Source organism: Alnus glutinosa, chromosome 8 (genome assembly GCF_958979055.1).
Source record: "Alnus glutinosa chromosome 8, dhAlnGlut1.1, whole genome shotgun sequence".
Lineage (NCBI taxonomy): Eukaryota > Viridiplantae > Streptophyta > Magnoliopsida > Fagales > Betulaceae > Alnus > Alnus glutinosa.
In genome coordinates this window covers 28284170-28298725 of record NC_084893.1, presented here as the reverse complement: position 1 = coordinate 28298725, position 14556 = coordinate 28284170, and the positions used below count along the sequence as shown (strand labels likewise).

The window sequence follows — 14556 nt, the reverse complement described above, 5'->3', positions numbered from 1 at the left end:
GAAAACACATGGAAAATAGAAGTTTAATAACACCGATTCAAGAAAAGACCGATGCATCCGTGAAAGCGTCCGTTTTTGTTATTTTAAAATGTGTTATTTGAAAAAATAATTTTTAAAAACGCAGTTAAGGATTTAATAACTTCTATTAAACCCTTTAGGTGGGAAGTATTACATAATTCCATAAACATTACCCACAAAATTCAAAAAAGCAAACGAACTAAATTCTACCTCCTAAAATTAATGACTGGTTAAGAAAACTAATATAAAAAAAAAAAAATAAGACAGGAGATTACAAATTCAAATTTTAGTACAGAAGCAAATAAGAAAAGAAATTGACACAATTGTGTATCTGAACATCTTATATGCTCACGACCTTTTGTTTTGATTCTTCGACGGTCTAAGAACACTCCAGTCCAGCTTTTGACCCTTTGGTTTCTTGAAGGACCCTTTACTATTATTTGGTGCTGATTGTTGATTACTTTGAACATCTTTTGGTGATTTATTAGGGTATTGTGTTTCAGACACTACTTCAGACTGTTTTCTTTTAAGTTCTCCACTACCCTCACAATTCGATTCAATGTTCGAGCACCCTGCTCCATCCATTGAGGATCCATTTTCTCTGTAAAATGCAAATAAAAGGAAAAATATCAGATGTGTCATCAGTAGTGGAAATAAGCATATATAGGAATGTGTTCTTCTCTCAGTAAGCTTGCAAGCACATAGTTGTGATTGTTCTTTTACTAATAGTATTGAAATAGAATCATCAATACTATTAGTAAAAAAAATGGCTTATACAAAAATATATGTGACACACACGTCACAAGCCATATACAAAAGTACTCAAAATGAGGACATCACAGTCCTATCCCACTATGACTGCCGCTACGGGCTTCAATCGTAGTAACCCAAATAGTATGCTACCGAATCATCATCCGCCTCAGGAGTACCTGTTGGAAATAATTTTGGATGGTGCACAAAATTCTTGTTGAAATAAAATAATAGTAATATGAAAATTTACAATTAAATAATTAATTGTTACACAAATAATTTGTTGAAAATATTATTGTTGATACTAGATCATATTAATCCGAAGTAATAATAATGAAATAAATATAATACATGAGATTAAAAAATAAAGTAAGGAAAGATCTCATAATGCTGTAGAATCACGCAAGAGTGTTGTCCTTAAAGGTTGATTCGTGCCTCCCGGAGTGTATAACTCGATGTGAACGGATCTCTTGACACGCAACCTCCTAGGATTAGACTATAGCGTCTATCTTCATTTTTTGGACACACTTCCAATAACGAAGATCAAATAGAACAACCCTTTGATCAAAGTGAATGGGAGACTTCAAAATATTTTTTCTTGTAGAAAAAATATTAATATAACAAATAGCTTCTTGGCTTAAAATAAATTCACTCTGGAATAAACTACACGCTGGAAAATATGTTGTAAGCCAAAGAAGAAGTAAGTTCTAAAATACTCATTGGGAACTTAATATATATATATATATATATGAAAAAATGAGCACCAGTTTTTTTTTTCTCTTTAATGACCAAGACAAGAGTTTTAATCACCAACGGTAAAAAAAACGTTTCAAATATTAATAGTCAAAACCGTTTAAAATGTTAATGTATCTTAATGACCAAACGGTTAAAACAAGATTTAATGATTTGTAAACATCCAACGGTTATATTTTGAGATTTTATAACTAACCATCATAATTCTTTAAGAAAAAATAAAAATAAACGGTCAAAACACTTTAAGGCCAAATTATTAAAACTGATTTTTCTTCTTAATAAAAACTCATAAACATTTTGAGAAACGGTAATATTTTTAAATACTTCAAAAAATAAATAATGTTTGTAACAAATACAACAATCCCCCACATGTTACAAACATTATAATATAAGGAGATTGAAAGCATGCATCAATGTGGTACCCGAAGGTTTTAACCGCACCTAGGATAAATAAGTAGGAACTTAATGAATCGTGGTAGAGTTAAACTCTTTTAACCAGATTTATAAGTTGACCAAACTTATCACCCACATAACTTTCTCCAAAAAAAATTTTGGGTTGTTCTATAGCGGGTTGGCGCTTTATACAGGCCATGCGCCCCTGGGTTTCATGAGTGCTCTAGAGACCTACCCTAGTCTCATAGGAGGGGGCACCACCTCTACACTCACATAGGTGGCATCCATCAAGAGTGTGTGCAGGGAACACCCCATCCCAACATGTAGGGACTATGGATCCATTAAGAGTTTTTAAACTCATCCTTAATCACTCTGCATCTTGTACTGTCGTACACCATAGGGATGGACTCATCACTATCTTCTCAACAAGATAATGGATAAACATAGAATGACAGTACCTCAACATGATCACTTGTGACTTCGTTTCCCATTAAACCTCATTCATGGGATCTCCAATCACAGAGGTTGGGTATCAATCACAGTGTCATAATTTGGGTATCAGTCCTATCCCCCTCGATGCTCTACTCACCAGCCTTCTCGCTAGTGACTTGGTCAAAGAATTTGTAAAATTTCTTTTTGACCTCACACATTCCATGGAACTTATACCGGTCTCAATAAGCTGCCTCACAATATTGTGCACTTTTCTTATTATAGATCTTGCTCATTGCTCGAGCTATGGCAGCCTGTCAATCACAATCAAAATACAAATGGAACTGAATTAGTATATAAAGACAAATCAATTGATTAATAAACTTCTTAGCCATTCATCTTCAGTTCCTGCATTCTCCAAGGCAACTAACTCTGACTCCATAGTAAACTTTGCTATGCAAGTCTGTTTTGAGGACCTCCAAGAGATAGTCCACACAACCAAAGTAAACGCATAAAGTCACATATAGACTTTAGCTCATCTGAATCATAAATTCAGTTAGCATCACAATATCTTTTCAATAAAGGAGAATAATCATAATATGACAAACCAAAATTAATTGTTCCCTTTAAATATCTCAACAATTTAGAGATAGCATCTCAATGCCCAATAGTAGGATTATAAGTATACCTACTCAACATGTCAACAACATATGCAATATCAGGGCGTGTACAGCTTGTCAAAATATCAAGCTATCAATGAATTGTGTATATTTTTCTTGCATAACATCATCACCATGATTATTTACCAACTGTATTTTGAATCATATGGTGTAAACATGGACAAATAATCAAAGTGCTCAAATCTTTTAAGCATCTTTTCAACATGATACGTCTGAGATAAAATAATGCAATAATTATCTCTAAGAACTTTAATGTCTAATATGACATTAGTTCTACCCATTTATTTTATATCAAAATTATACGCAAAAGCTTGTTACATTCATAATAAAGTGTTTCATAAGAAAATTAATAAATTTTTTTTAGAAAGATATTAAGTCTATCTTGGAATACCTCAAAGTGTGGGGATGTTTGGCAAATGTTATGTTGACTGAGCCTAAAATAAGGAAACTTGATTCTAGAATTTGTGATTGTGAATTTGTTGGTTATGCTTGCAGTAGTTCATGCTATAGATTACCTATTATCAAAAGTGACGTTTTAGATTACAATACTATTATTTAATCTAAAAATGTTGTTTTTCTTGAGCATGTATTTCCTTTGAAAAATAAGGAAAAGTTATTGCATAAATCATCTGTTGCTTCTAATAAATTCGTTGATGATTTGTAAGAATTGAGAAGAAGCAAGCGAGCTAGAAAAGAAATGAATTTCGGTAATAATTATATTGCTTGTATTGTTGATGATGATCCAACATGTTATTGTGAAGCAATTAAATCTATTTGATGCATTTGTTTTGGTTAGAGGCTATAAATAATGAATTGGAATAAATTATGTCTAACCATATTTGAAATTCATTGAGTTACCTCCAACCAAATCACATGGTTGTAACTAGATGTTTAAGAAGAAGCTTAAACTGGATGATATGATAGATAAGTATAAGGCAAGCTTGATAGCTAAAAGCTATAAGCAAATGCCAAATGGTGATTATTTAGTACTTATTATCTGTTTACTATAATTGCATATATAAAATGTTATTTGCCATTGCTTCTATTTATAAATTTGTTGTACATCAAATGGATGTCAAAGTTGCTTTTCTAAATGGTGAAAAGATTTATATAGAGCAGCCCAAGGGACTTATAATCCTTGTTCAAGAACACACAAGTATTCAAATTGGTGAAATTCTTGTAGGATTAAAGCAGGCTCATAAACAATGGCATAAAAGATGATGAAGGTGCAAAACCAAAACTTTTTTCTCTTCAAAACAAACGGCGTCAAGTGCTACTTGTTATTCCTTACATCTACGACATCTGTTACTGCTCTTTAATCTGGTCCATTCATTTTTTTAACAGCACAGAAACCGGATCCCTGCGCAACATATTAATTTTTTTTTTTTTTTTTACCTGCACATGCCAGTGGGGCCCGGGGCCAAAGAATCAAATGGAATTGACTTCGTCGTTTCGCGAAACGGGTCAAGAAAGACGGACTATAAATCTATAAATAAATAAATTATATATATATATATATATATATATATATATATATATATATATATATATATATATATATATATATATATATATAAAGAGGTTTGATCTCACTGTTAACCTCTTGGTAACGAAGTTAGTTTTTGGGTTAAAAACCTAACACCAGTAAAGTCCAAAGAGTAGAGAAAGAAGATCATTTGATATAGAATCATCAATACTATTAGTATATAGATTACTTTTTAGGGTTATTAAACCCTAACTGCGTTTTTAAAAATTATTTTTTTTTTCAGATAACACATTTTAAAATAACAAAAACGGACGCTTTCACGGATGCATCGGTCTTTTCTTGAATCGGTGCTATTAAACTTCTATTTTCCATGTGTTATCAGATTTTAAGGCTTGAATAATATCAAGTCTTATTGTACGCGGCCCAACAATCTTGACTCTATTTTTTTTTTTTTTTTTCACATCACAAATCTTTCATTTCTTAATTAATATATTCTGCAATATTTTTACTATTCAACTCTTTCCTTTTCTTGAAGAATATTTTGCAATATTCTTTCTTTCTTAGCTCTTTCATTTTCTTGAGGAATACTCTGCAATATTCTTCCCTACTTGGCTTTTACCTTTCTTGAATAAACCAATTAAGTTTTGACACGGAATTTACCAATAATTAAAAACCCAACAATAAATATAATTTCTTTTATGTTTCTTGAATGTGTCTCTGTGTTAACGGCTAAAAATGCAAATGGAAATAGTAAGAACAAAGGATTTCACTCTTATTGCCATAGTTCAACCAACTTTTGGACGACAAAACACAAACATCATATGAACTGCGTAGAAATGAGGCGAAGAGAAGGAAAGAGGGGCACAGATAGAGAGGAATAAGAAAAAGAACTATGGGCTGAGTCGTGCACTCCACTATTAGAGTACTTGGGTTTCAGTCTCGATGAATAGTGTCTTCTCAACATGAGCAACATGAAATCATCTTTCATTTAACTAATTAATTAATTAACTTGTTTTATTTTTATTTTTTATAAGTATATTTGTAGAGAGGTTCTTGCCAGACTTATTCTCTTTTACTATTACTTTCTGCCTTGATTTGAGGAGTTCTTCCTTCGATTTATGTCCTCCTGGCATCGCTTGTTATGAACCTAGATAATCGATAATAATAATATAGCACTTCGAGGAGCTATTCCTCCACACACACACATAAGCACATGGCTTTATGTTTAACAATTCAAAATATAATTTCATTCATTCATTGGTGTGTTTAAATACATGAAAGACTAACATATATAACTGACTCGGGTAACTGCCAGTAGTGGTTGTACCCACTAACTCATTAATTGACCCACTATATTGCTAATTAACTGACCACTACACGACTGGACACGCAACTCACTACAATGTTTATCGACCCACTAAGCTGCTGGCCATAACCCGCGTACTATCACATTCCATAACAGTTTGGAATCATTTTAGGGAAATACGAGGGCTGCTACACTTACACCCAAATCTCTACAACCAAATCTCCACAACCTGATGTGGCATTCCACATCAGATTTTTTTTTTTTTTTTTTTCCTCTCCACCTCCTCCCTCCATCTTCTCTCCTGTCCCACCTCCCTCCATCTTCCCTCACCTCCCACCTCCGGCCACCCGATCTAGCCCTTCTCCAACCGATTCGGCCGTTCTGGCTGGGAAAGGGCTTGATCCCCGGCCGTTCTGGCTGGGGGACGACTAGATCCCGGCCGGCCAGCCAGCTGGGAAAGGGCCAGATCTTCGGCCGTTCTGGCCGGGTGATAAGTGCTTAAAAGTGCATATTTATATTTCTCTATTAAAATAAGCATTATCATACTATGTTTTGTCATAATTATTGCATTTAATACTTAATTGTGGAATAATGTTTAATTATTAAATTTGAGCTTAAATTGATATAAATGCAATGAATTGTATTTCTTTTTGTAGGAATTGTTGTTGCTTTCAAGCGACTGGACCACTTGGTGAAATTGACAAAGAAGCTGGAAAATAAGATTGAGGTAGCAACTCTACACGTTATTGGCAAAAAGGTTTTGGAAGAAAATCCTTCAAATTCCAAGATTTGAATGAAGTGGCAAAATCCTTTATTTATGGAAAGAATCCAGATTAAGCACATCACTTTATTTTCATCATAACTTTCGGCTCAAGAATTGGATTGCATTGAATTTGGTGGCGTTAGAAAGCTAATGAAAAATGCAACAAATAAGTTTGAAATAGGTTTTTCCTATTTCGGACTTTTACTATGCCCAAATTGCCCCGCAATAAAAGAACGCTAATGTGTGCGAATTTTGGAGTCTTTTTCCTACTTGGATTGAAATTTCAAAGGATTTGTACAACTAGGAGACCATATCAATCAGATTTCTTTCCAAAGCAAATGCCTTCCATGCACAAGTTCATATTCTTTCCATATATACCTGGTGATGGACGTGTGGAGCACAAATCAGATTGACATGTCATGATTTCTTTCCATAATTTTTACCAAGACACATGGATTCAAGATCTGATTTATTTCCATCCTCGGGCTGCTGTGCAATTAATGCAAGATGTGATTCTTTCCTTAGCTTGACCACCAAGAAAAACCCAAAAAGACCTCGGAAGCACTATAAATACCATGTTTTGGTCTTAAGAAAAGAGAGCCCCGGAGGAAGAAGCGAAGAAGTGAAGGAGGGAAAAGCCAGAGGAGAGGGCAGTTATGGAGGCTCCAAACTGGTTTTATTGTTTGAGCGGCTAAATCTCTAGCTAAGGCTAGGGGTGAAGCTTAGTATTTTTTTATTATGTATTCTTGATGCTCTTATATTATTAATTAAATTTGGGGTTGATTTTTTATTTGAGAGTAATTTAATGATACAAGTTTATTTTGATTCATTATGATTTTTGTTTATATCAAATGCTTACTTTGTTTGATTTGTTATGATTCGAAAATATTTTGAATGCTTAATTTTTTGTGTCATGTTTATGAAATCAAATTCTTAATCAACCCATGTTTGATCTAATTTTATATTATGTCTCAAGAATATGTAATAAATTGCTAGGTGGATCCTTGAAGCCTTAGCGTTTTCTTTTTTATTAATTTAGTTTAGTTTATCATTTATCCATTGCTCCACTTTTTAGTGGAAAAATTCATTAAATTTATTTTTTTTTGTACAATAATAAGAATTTTACTTAGTATCTACCATTCCCTGTGGATCGACCTCGTACTTACCGAGAATTATTACTTGCGAAAACCTACACTTGGGTTTGCACCCTTTGTGGTCCAATACCGGGGAACGGCCAGATCTCGGCCAGTTGGCTAGGATCCGGCCGTTCTGGCCGAGAAAGGGCCGAGTCCCGGCCAGCCGGCCAGGATCCGGCCGGGAAGGACTAGATCCCCAGCCAAAACGGCCGGGGAACGACCAGATCCCGGCCAGTGGGCTTGGATCTGGCCATTCTGGCTAGGAAAGTGCCGGATCCCGTCCAGCTCCGGCTCTCTCCGTCACTGTCTCCGTTTGCAGTTGCCGACCGGAAGAGAAAAGAAGAAGAATGAGAGAGAGAAGAGCAAGAGGAGAGAAGAACGAGAGAGAGAGAGAGAGAGAGAGAGAGAGAGAGAGAGAGAGAGAGAGAGAGAGAGAGAGAGAGAGAGAGAGAGAGAGAGAGAGAGAGAGAGTTTTCATTTTAGAAAAGAAAAAAAAAAATCTGATGTGGAAATTCCACATCAGGTTGTGAAAAAATGTTGTAGGAGTTTGGGTGTAAGTATAGCATTTTCCAATACAATTAAGAGCGGATGTCTTATAAGTGGGTTTTTTTTTTTTTTTAAATAGAAAAAATTTAATTAAAAACACCAAAATTTTTTTTCCTACGGTAGATGCCTAGCTATATTTAGATAACTTGCTTGGGAATGTACAGTAACTCCTTCCTACCTATTATTTTAATATAAACTCCTCTCTCCTCTCTTCTTTCTGCGGCCTCTTCTTTGTCACCCACACAGCTTCGTTCATCTTCTTCCTACGATCCCTTGAAATTCTTGCAACCACCATACACGATCAATGTTCAGCAACAACAGCCTATCAATCTTGGTCTCCGATGACGACTCCGACAAGCTCGGTCGGATGCGAGTTTGATTCTGACGGAAGCACAAGAAACCTGGTCACCGGGTCAAGAACGAGTTGGTTTGGCGAGTGATTCGGGCCCTCTTGAGGTACTGGAAATAAACAGGGCATTTATTTTGCGGAGGATAAATAAATCCTAAAGAGAAAACCGTGGAATTTGTAGACCAGTGGAAAATGGATCCGCCACTACTCTGTGAATTTTCCACCTAGATTTCTTCGCCTTGATTGGAATTATTGACATTAGGCTTCGGCGACAGCGACTGGACTGTGATTTTAATGATCAGCGCAGTTGGGTGATGGGTTTTGAGAGAGAGAGAGGACGAAGAAGACAAGAGAGGAGAGAAGAAAAAAATGAATAAAAAAATAAAAGTAGGAAACAAAAAAAAGAATAAAATAAGAATAAAAAAAGAGTATTTAATCTATAGAGGAGAAACTAAAGGAATTTATTGTAAGATATTTTTTTAAAAAAGAAGTAAAAAGTAATTTTGTTATCTAATACAAATAAACCACATCTAAATCACAACCTGCAACAATATTACTAATAGCCCTTCAAAGCTGGTGCACACTTCCTTAATGATTGAACTTTTTTGGAAAATTGAATGGAAGCCACGTGGTTTCCATTGCATGAGTCTTCTTGAGTCATGGTATGAAGGAGTAATTCTGTCCATAATGTGTCTATAAAAAAGTGAAGTAGTTTTTAAAATCACCATTGAACGTGTGATTGATTAAATGATAATTTTGATCAAATAATGATTTTAAAAGTCACCTTATTTTTTGATGGGTACTTGATGAACATTTAATGTACTAATAGAATTACTCGGTACGAAGGTCTCTTGTCTTGTTAAACACACGGCTTCACTTCCAACTCTCTGATACGTCTTTCCATCTTAGGAACCTAGGCGCACATAACAAAAGGGAAGAGATCACTAGCAACGCCAAACTTGGAGACCCAGAGGCAAATGCTAGATCAGAAGAAACTGGCCCTGAGAGATTTGCATGTCCCTCTGAACCAGGTTGATCAACGACCATCAAACAAGGACCGGTGTCTTCGGGAAGAAAAGAAAACTCATCTGGTCGGAGCAGACAACCCAACACTGGTTGGAGCAGACAATCCGCCACCCAACTCGACTGTCTTCGTCGCCTTCGACTGTTGAAGACTCGAAGTAGACCCACAGCCCTTGGAGGGCTCAAAGCCCGCTTCAAAACAAAATAATACATATTAATTTAGTGTTTTATTTTGACGTTACGACCAAATCAAAGAATAAGAATAGTTAATTCGTTCTTGATAAAATAGTAATTCTAACTAGAAAACGAGAATAGTCAATTCGTTCTTAATAAAATAGTCACTCTACCTAGAAAACGAGCGGCAGTCTTCGTTCCGTTCCAAGTTGAAAAATGAGTGAAACTCTGGTGCAACTTCATAAACCCAATTCGAATTAATTATTAAGAACAATCAAGACTCAAGACTTGAATAAGACTATCTAAAAAAAAAAAAAACAACTTGAATTAGACTTGATTATTCAAGTCGTAAATCTGATAACATGGAAAATAGAAGTTTAACAGCAATGATTCAAGGATAGATCGATGCATGAAATGTAAGCGTAAATCTGCTGACTAGGAACGCTCCAACAGTTTGGATTGGAGAGCGGAGACACCACGGGTCTAACTTTATATAAAGTGGAAGTTAATAATTTTCTCCCTTTGACGGGTGGAAAATCAAACGAGAAATGGAAGGCTACACATTTTTCATAGGAAAGCTCATGACAAATTGCAGCCTGGTCGAACTCTATATATACACCCAAAAAGAACACCATACTTAAGCAAATTGAGTAGTCTGTGCTGCCTGATACAAATATGAGCAGTAGAATTTCCCTGCTGTTTTTGTTCTGCCTTGGTTTGCAGTTCACCAATGCTACCGTCACTGATACTATCCGACCAGGACAATCACTGACCACATCGGACTACATTCAATCTGCCAACGGAATGTACAAACTTTGTTTCTTTTATCAAGAAAACTTGACAAAGTATCACGTGGGAATACGGTTCTCTCATGCTTCTGACCGCAACGTAGTTTGGGTTGCAAACAGGGAGCAGCCATTCCCAAACTCCTCTGCCGTTCTTACCTTCAACGCGGATGGGAATCTTGCAATATCCGATGGCACATTGTTGCACCTTCTGACTAACGCTTCAGGTGGCAACAATACCTATGCCAGGCTATTAGATACAGGTAATCTTATACTAAACAACACAGCCTTAGGTGTTTTGTGGCAAAGCTTTGACTATCCTACTGATACTCTTTTGCCCGGAATGATGATTAAAGATTATAAGACAGGATGGTCATTAACATCTTGGAAAAGCAATAAAGACCCTTCTCCTGGTCTTTTCACTCTGCATCTGGGTTCTCGGAAAGAACTAATCTTAATGAAGGGGTCTGAACCATACTGGACTACTCCACTCATTGGTCAGCTAGCTGATATGTTCGACATTTATGGGGACAACATTTCTTACACTACTAGTAATAATTATCCTTCTGAATTTAGAAGAGTGTCGTTGAGTGTAAACGGGGAGCTTCGACTGCAGACAATATCGTCAAACAGTTTGCAATCTTCTTTAAATTTGTCCAGATTATTAACGTGTGGGGCTTATGCTTTTTGCGGTGAATTCAGCATATGCAGTGAGACAGCCGCTGAGCCATGCGACTGTTTGCCAGCATTCAAACCCAATACTACTCAAGGATGTAAGAGAATAACAGATTTTCCGTGCAGCGATGTTGTTCAGAAACCTGGGTTTCTTCCCATTCCTAAAGTTTTTTTGCCCAGTAATCCCCAGCCGTTGCCGTACGTTGGCAATGCTTCAGAGTGCGAATCAGTTTGCTTGAAAAACTGCAATTGTACCGGTTATGCTTATGATCAAGAGCATCGCTGCCTGGTATGGGAAGGTCCTCTGTTAAATATGAAACAATTCTCAGAAGATAATACATAAAAACAAGACTTCCATCTGAAACTTGCTCGTCCGGACTTGATTCTCCAAGGTTTTTATTAGTTATTTTGATGATTATTATTGCTGTTCTGCTGCTTTCTTCCTCTAATTAACAAGTTCTGTGACTGAAATATTTTTGAAGAGTTACCTCTAGGCATTGCCAATCTGTATATCAATGTCTACATTATTTATTTATCTGATTTCCTTTTGCAGACACAAACTCAACAAATGCAACTGTAACAGATGCAGGATTTAAGAATTTGAAGGATATATGGAAAATTGTCTTTCCGACTGCATCCATCGCAGTGGTTGCTACATTGGGCCTTTGTGTTTATTATGTGAGGAGAAAGCTGAGAAGGAAGGGTGAGTAAAGCATAGTTTACTACGTTATTTTAGCAATCTAAACTTATATCCTTAAATATGTGTTGTTCATCATTCAGGGGAGGATTTGTTACTGTTAGATTTGGGCATGACCCTAAAGGCTAATAATTCGGAGCATGGAGAAGTCCAAATGCCCTTATTCAATTTTGCAAGTGTTTCTGCTGCAACTGATAATTTCTCATATGCAAATAAGCTCGGAGAGGGTGGTTTTGGACCTGTTTACAAGGTATGGTTCATTGTCCCTAAACGCAATGCTTTGGATATAGAATGCAAGTTAACAAGCACAAAAGGGCATGTCCCACTTTTGTTGATGTTTATGCTGTGAAGCTACTCTGTATACCAATTCAGATAAAGTTTTACTGTGATAAAATTTTGCTTGGTATGTGTTAGTCTTATATGTAATTGGATACTTAATATAAGTTTGTCAATCAGTCAATAGTTAACATTGAGTATACACATACATGTGAGTATAAAAAGATTGAGACCCGCTTTCAAAAGATATCACAAGTTTGAGTGGTTAATATAGTATAGTTGTGTCCAAATAGATATGATTAAGCTTTTAGGTTGAGTGATGTCTCAATATGATACATTATGATCTCACTAAATACTCCTAAAGTGTCAATGCATTGATTTTTCTATGTCTAAATCCGTAATGTTGGTCTCTACTCTTGGCTTAAGGACCAGAGGTTCTACAACAAAAAAAATGTTTTCATTTGATTCTTGTTTCTTAAAATAGGTTGCTTGTTTTAGAGTTAAAAGGATTAGCCTTTATCATTGGTAATGGATTTCTTATTAATGTAGCTTACTTTTTTATTTTTTTCTTGTATGTTTCACAACAACAAATTTCAGGGAATATTACTCAAAGGGGTCGAGGTAGCTTTAAAAAGACTTTCAAAAAGATCTAGGCAAGGTTGGGAGGAGCTAAAAAATGAAGCAATGCTCATAGCGAAGCTCCAACACAAGAATCTTGTTAGACTTTTGGGTTGCTGCATTGAACGAGATAAAAAGATACTAGTTTATGAGTATATGCCCAATAAAAGCTTGGATTTCTTCCTTTTTGGTTTGTAATATCTCAAATTTTGATATATATGTGTGTTTGATTTTTATGGTCCTTTGCATGTGCATGGCTTACTAATTGTCACTTTACGCATATATGTAAAGCAGATCAAGAGAAGCGCAGTGTATTAGATTGGAGGACTCGTGTTGGAATCATTGAAGGAATTGCTCAAGGGCTTCTTTATCTTCATCAATATTCCAGGTAAAAGATTATTCATAGGGACTTGAAGCCTAGCAATATTTTGTTGGACATCGATATGAATCCCAAGAGATCAGATTTCGGAATGGCAAGAATATTTGGAGGAAATGAGTCACAAGCAAATACAAAAAGGATTGTTGGCACTTAGTAAGTAATATGAAGGGAACTTCTGAATTATAAAAATCAACATAAAACATGCAATTACTAATATTTTAAACTTGATGATGTGCACAGTGGTTATATGTCTCCTGAATATGCTTTGGAAGGCCTCTTTTCAATCAAATCTGATGTCTTTAGTTTTGGCGTCTTATTGTTAGAGATTGTGAGTGGCAGGAAGAATACTGGTTTTTATCAAACTGACTGTTTCCATCTTATTGGATATGTGAGTATCTTTTTTGCATCTTTTGTTGTAGAAATGGAAAACACTTTGATTCATAGCTATGAGTAGTTGAACAACTGTGTATTCATTGTTATTAAAACAAAATTAGTCCTCTATTTTTGAAATTTTAGTACACTAGGTAGAGTATAAAATGACTACTAGTCTCAAAAGCTTAAACTAATAGAAAGTTATGTATTTAATCATTATCCATCATTCTAACATCCTCCAATTTTCCTTTTTTTTGGGGGGGGGGATTTTAAGGCATGGGAATGATGGACAAGTGATAGAGGATCATACTTGGTGGATCCACTACTTGATGATATATCTTCTATGCAGATGGTATTGAGATATGTTAACATAGCTCTCCTATGTCTTCAAGAAAGTGCAGAGGATAGACCTACCATGTCTTACATTGTCGCCATGCTTAACAATGAAAGTGGAGTTCTACCTTATCCCAAGGAACCTACTTTCTTAAATATGAGAAGTATGTTGAAGGCAAACCCAATTAATAGCAGCATGATAGAAATATATTCTGTGAGTGGTGCAACAGTTTCAATTATGGAAGGCCGGTAACATTTGCAAGTCCAGCCATAAGTGTTCCTATTCCCCGAGTAAATTGTTAGAAAACATTCAATCTTTTTGCCTATGGTCTATAACATTATTCAATTGTGTATTGAATCTTTAGATCTTTTGCCATATAATCTGGAATTATAATTTTTGATATGTATCATAAAATGTTTATTGTACATCTTTTACGCCTTGACAAGCATGGACGAAACGGGGGGGCTACAAGAAAACTTGGCCTAACATGTAAAGTCACTTAAAACACGTCATGTCAGCCGATATGAAATTGTTGTAATAAATAGGCGCCTGAAGCTTAGTATTACTCTATCAAAATAAGGTTTTACCCCTCATTTATGATTTGGCCTTTTGAT

The 14556-nt window shown here is 35.5% G+C and overlaps 1 pseudogene; it reads left to right on the top strand.

Moving 5' to 3' along the window:
- Nucleotides 1–10369: 10369 nt before the first annotated feature.
- LOC133876336 (G-type lectin S-receptor-like serine/threonine-protein kinase B120) lies at nt 10370–14322 on the top strand (annotated as a pseudogene).
- Nucleotides 14323–14556: the final 234 nt, after the last annotated feature.